The sequence below is a fragment of the Tamandua tetradactyla genome, chromosome 1 (assembly GCF_023851605.1).
Source record: "Tamandua tetradactyla isolate mTamTet1 chromosome 1, mTamTet1.pri, whole genome shotgun sequence".
NCBI lineage: Eukaryota > Metazoa > Chordata > Mammalia > Pilosa > Myrmecophagidae > Tamandua > Tamandua tetradactyla.
In genome coordinates this window covers 176913716-176919557 of record NC_135327.1, presented here as the reverse complement: position 1 = coordinate 176919557, position 5842 = coordinate 176913716, and positions in this window count along the sequence as shown.

Here is a 5842-nt window from a genome sequence, read left to right as displayed (position 1 = left end):
AATGAGAATATATAAGTTTTGTATCAAATAAACATCTCTTCCTTTGGTCTCATACAGAAGTTAAGGTTGTAAAATACAGTCAGTATCAGCCTTTATCCTGTATTCTGAAACCCATATTAAGTCCAACTTATTTTTGATAAGGTTGTCAAGCTTTGTCCCACCGAACTGGGGCAGGGGAGTCTTTTCAACAATTGTGCTAGGGGAAGTTCTGGGAAGATGGTGGAATAGGATAGATATAGTTCAAGCTGCTTCAAGGAATAGCTAGAGAAGGGATCGGAAGGTAACTGAGACAGCGATTTCTAGGGTGTAAGTGACCTAGGAGAGTCCTCTGCACCACATAGGGAGGCCCTGGTTGCAAAAGCTGAGGAACTGAGAAGCAGAGAACTGGAGACCATCAGACTGGTGTAAACAGCTTAACGTGGAAGCCTGGAGGCCTCAGGAGTGCACGGATGGGGAGGCAGGGACTAGGAAGTAAGAAAAGCCTCGTTCCTTGAACACACTACCCTCGCCAGCACAGCCCCATGACCCACGATGCACTCCATACCCCATGTACCTGACCCCCATCACCCACCCCCACACCCCACAATCCAAGTTACCCCTGCCCCACCAACCCCCCACGAGCATACCCACCCCATACCTCCAGCCCAGGTGTCTATAATGCCTGCTTTAGTCCGACCCACCTCTCCTACAAAAGTGCAGTTTGCCCCGCCCCTCCCAGGACATACCTACCTGTCCCTGCCCCCTGCAGATGGTTGCCAGCACATAAATGCTATGGGTGCTTACCTCCATACACAGGCAATACCCGCCCATAGCCCATATAGTCATGCAATGCCGCCCCACTCCACCTGAGCTCTGCACATGTGTACATCACTTTACAGCACTCCCAGATCCATGCATGCACATAGACCCCAGTCATGTCCCCCAGATCTGGACAAGTTCTGACCTGCTTAGCCAGGCCACATCTGCCTCCAGCCCACACACCCACAATGCCTACCAGCTGCCCTGAGCTCTGTGCATGCACACAAATGGCCCCGTGACCTAGATCAATGCCACCAGGAATGCAGACTGATTCACCCACACAGCCACGTCCTCCCCCTTGCTGGGTGCCAAGGCTCACAAGCACCAGCATAGCATCCCCAAGCTGCACATACACCTGCGCTGCAATGCTGCATTGTTGTGCCCCACCCTGCACCCTGCATTCTGCTCTAAACCATCTTGCAAATACAAGGCTTTAGACCACTGAAGGAAATCAACTCCCAGACTAAACCAATCAAGATATTTACATGCCATGAAGACAGCAAAAGATCACTAAGCATGTCATGCTGCAGACAGTTATAGCTTAACATAATGACCAAATTAAAACAACAGAGCAGACACAGATACTGGAACAACTAGTCAAAGGTATTCATATAACTCTACTAAATAAAATCAATGGGATAGCTAATGACATAAAAGAGATCACTAAAACACTAGAAGAGCATAAAGAGGAATTTTAAAGAATAAATAGAAAAATAGCAGGTATCACAGAGATTAAAGATGCTGTAGATGAAATGAAAAGCATACCAAAGACACACAAAAGCAGATCTGAAGAGGAAAAAAAAGGGAATAAATGAAATAGAGGACAGGATAACTGATTTCAAACATTCAAAGCAGCAAATGGCAAAAAAAAAGATGGAAAAATTTGAATTGGATCTCAGGGAAATAATGGACAAAAGAAAGCATACAAATATAAGAATCACTGGTGTCCCAGAAGGAGAAGAGAAGACTGAAGAGCTAGAAAGATTACTTGAGGATATAATGGTGGAACACTTCCCAGCCCTTATAAAGGACATAAATATGTAAGTCAAAGAAGCTCAACAACTCCAAACAGCATAAATCCAAATAGGCCTTCCTAGTCAAACTAGTCAGATTCTCAATTGTTGAAGAAAAGCAGAAAATTCTGAAGGCAGCATGAAGAAAACAATCTACTACATACAAGGGTAACCACACAAGACTGAGTTTAGACTACTCAACTGGCACAATGGAGGCAAGAAGGAAGTGGATATATTTAAGAAACTGAAAGAGACAGACTTCCAGCCAAGAATTCTGTACTCAGCCAAATTGTCCTTCAAAACTGAGGGAGAGATTAAAATTTTCACAGACAAACAAATCCTGAAAGAATTTGTCAACAAGAGACCAGTCTTACAAGAAATACTTAAGGGAGTTCTGCTCATTGAAAGAGAGAGAGAGAGAGAGAGGAGGGAGGTCTGGAAGAGGGCACAGAACTGAAGAGTGCCAATAAAGGCAACTTAAAGGATAAAAAAGAGAAAGAGGGAAAAGAATATATAGATCTGCAATATAAAATCCAAAAGATAAGATGGTGGATTCAAGAAACACCTTTGCAGTAATAACTTTGAAGTTAACAAACTAAATTTACCAATTAAAAGATACAGATTTGCAGAATGGATGATAAAATATAATCCAGCTATATGATGCTTACAAGAGACTCATCTTAAACACAAGGATACAAATAGATTGTAAGTGAAAGGATGGAAAAAGATGTTCCATACAAGTTGTTACCAATAGAAAGCAGGAGTAGCTATACTAATATCAAACAAAATAGACTTTAAATGTAAAGACATCATAAGAGACAAAGAAGGACACAATATATTTTAAAAAGGGGCAATTCACCAAGAAGATATAACCATCATAAATGTCTATGCTCCCAATCAAGGAGCTCCAAAGTACATGAGACAGACATTGGCAAAACTGAAGGAAGCAATAGATGTTTCAACAATAATAGTAGGAGACTTCAATACATCCCTTTACTCTATAGATAGGACAACCAGACAGAAGATAAACAAGGAAAGAGAGAAGTTAAATAACTTGATAAATGAATTAGACCTAACAGACATATATAGGTCATTGGACCCGAAAGCACAAGGTTATACATTCTTCTCTAATGCTCAAGGAACATTCTCCAGAATAGATCATATGCTTGGGCACAAAACAGGTCTTTATGAATTTAAAAATATTGAAATTATTAAACACACTTTCTCTGATCACAATGGGATGAAGCTGGATCTCAATAACCAACAAAGAACAAGACCATTCACTAAAATATGGAGATTAAATAACACACTCTTAAACAACCAGTGGTTCAAAGAAGAAATTGCTGGAGAAATCAGTTACTATCTAGAGATCAATAAGAACAAAAATACAACTTATTAGAACTTATGGAATGCAGCAAAGGCTATGCTGAGAAGGAAATTTATTGCTCCAAATGCCTATATTAAAAAAACAAGAAAGAGCAAAAATCGAGGCCTTAACAGCAAACCTGAACGAACTTGAGAAGGAACAGCAAACAAACCCCAAAGCAAATAGGAGAAGAGAAATAACAAAGATTAAAGCAGAGATAAATGAATGGAAGAACAAAAGAACAATAGAAAGAATCAATAAAATCAAAAGTTGATTCTTTGAGAAAATCAATAAAATTGATGGGCCACTAGCAAGACTCACAGAGGGAAAAAAAGAGATAGGATGCAAATAAATCAGAAATGAGAACGGGTGCATTATCACAGATCCTGAAGAAATAAAAGAAATCATAAGAGGATACAATTATACACCAACAAACTAGACAACTTAGATGAAATGGACAAATTCCTGGAGACACGCAAACAAGCTACACTGACTCAGGAAGAAATAGAAAAGCTTAACAAACCAATCACAAGTAAAGAGATTCAATCAGTCATCAAAAATCTTCCTACAGAGAAAAGCCCGGGGCCAGATGGCTTCACAGGGGAATTTTATCAAACATTCCTGCTCAAATTTTTCCAAAAAATACAGGAAAAAGGAACCCTACCCAAGTCGTTTTATGAAGCTAATATCATTTTAATACCAAAACAGGACAAAGATGCTATAAGAAAGGAAAACAACAGGCCAATCTCCCTAACAAAAATAGATGCAAAAATTCTCAATAAAATATTGGCAAATCAAATCCAACAGCACATTAAAAGAATTATACACCATGACCAAGTGGAGTTTATACCAGCAATGCAAGGATGGTTCAACACAAAACAATCAATTAACGTAACACTGCACATTAATAAATCAAAAGAGGAAAATCACACAATTATCTCAATTGATGCTGAAAAAGCATTTGACAAAATTCAGCATCCTTTTCTGATAAAAAACATTCCAAAAGATAGGAATTGAAGGTAACTACCTCAATATGATAAAGAAAATATATGAAAAACCGATAGCCAACATTGTACTAAATGGAGAAATACTGAAAGCCTTCCCCTAAGATCAGGTACAAGACAAGGATGCCCACTATCACTACTATTATTCAACATTGTGCTAGAAGTCCTAGCTAGAGCAATCAGGCAGGACAAAGAAATAAAAGGTATCCAAATTGGAAAGGAAGTAGTAAAACTCTCGTTATTTGCAAATCATATGATACTATACTTGGAAGATCCTGAGAAATCTACAGCAAAGTTACTTGAGCTAATAAACTAATTCAGCAAGGTGGTGGGATATAAAATTAATGTGCAAAAATCAGTAACATTTCCATACACAAGCAATGACCTAGCTGCAGAATCAGTTAAGGAAAACATTCCATTCAAAATAGCAGCTAAAAGAATCAAATAGTTAGGAATGAACTTAACTAGGAATGTAAAGGACTTGTACACAGAAAACTACATAACATTGCTAAAAGAAATCAAAGGAGATCTAAATAGATGGAAAGACATTCCCTGCTCATGGATAGGAAAGTTAAATATAGTTGAGATGTCAATTCTCCCTAAATTGATCTACTGATTCAACACAGTACCAATCAAAATTCCAATAAACTACTTTGAAGATTTGGAGAAACTAACTACCAAATTCATCTGGAAGGGAAAGAGACCCCAAATAGCTAAAGCCATGCTTAAAAAGAAGAACAAGTGGGAGAATTAACACTCTCTCACTTTAAAACCTATTGTAAAGGCACTGTGGTCAAAACAGCATGGTACTGGCAGAAAGACAGAAGCATTGACCAATGGAATCGAATCAAGAGTGCAGAAATAGACCATCAAATCTATGGTCAACTGATTTTTAACAAGGCCCTCAAATCCTCTGAACTGGGACAAAATAGTCTTTTCAATAATTGGGCATGGATGAACTGGATATCAATAGCCAAGTGAATGAATATTATACCCTATACAAAAATTAACTCAAAGTGTATCAAACACCTAAATATAAGAACTAGCACCATAAAGCTTCTAGAAGAAAATGTAGGAAAACATCTTTAAGACCTAGCAATAGGAGGTAGCTTCCTAAACTTTACACCCAAAGCACAAGCAACAAAAGAAAAAATAGAAAATGGGAAGTCCTCAAAATCAAATGCTTCTAGACCTCAAAAGACATTGTCAAAAAGGTGAAGAGTAAAATTTCCCATTCTAAACACTTTCAAATATACAATTCAGTATATTCACTTGGTGTTATACTTTCCGATGTTGTGTTACATCACCACCATCCATTACCAAAACATTTCCATCACTCCAAACAGAAACTCTCTACCAATTAAGCATTGACTCCCCATCCCCTGCCTACACCCCTGCCCCAGGTAACCACTAATCTAATTCTTTACTCTCTGAATTTGTATATATAATAATTATTTCATATAAATGAGTTATACAATTAAAAAGAAAAGGAGAAGAGGCAGCCAACTCAATGGGACAAAATATTTGGAAATCACGTATCAGATAAAGGTTTGATTTCCTGTATAAACAAAGAAATCATACAATTCAACAACAAAAGAACAACCCAATTATAAAATGGGCTAAAGCTATGAATAGGTATTTTTCTGAAGAGCAAATATAGA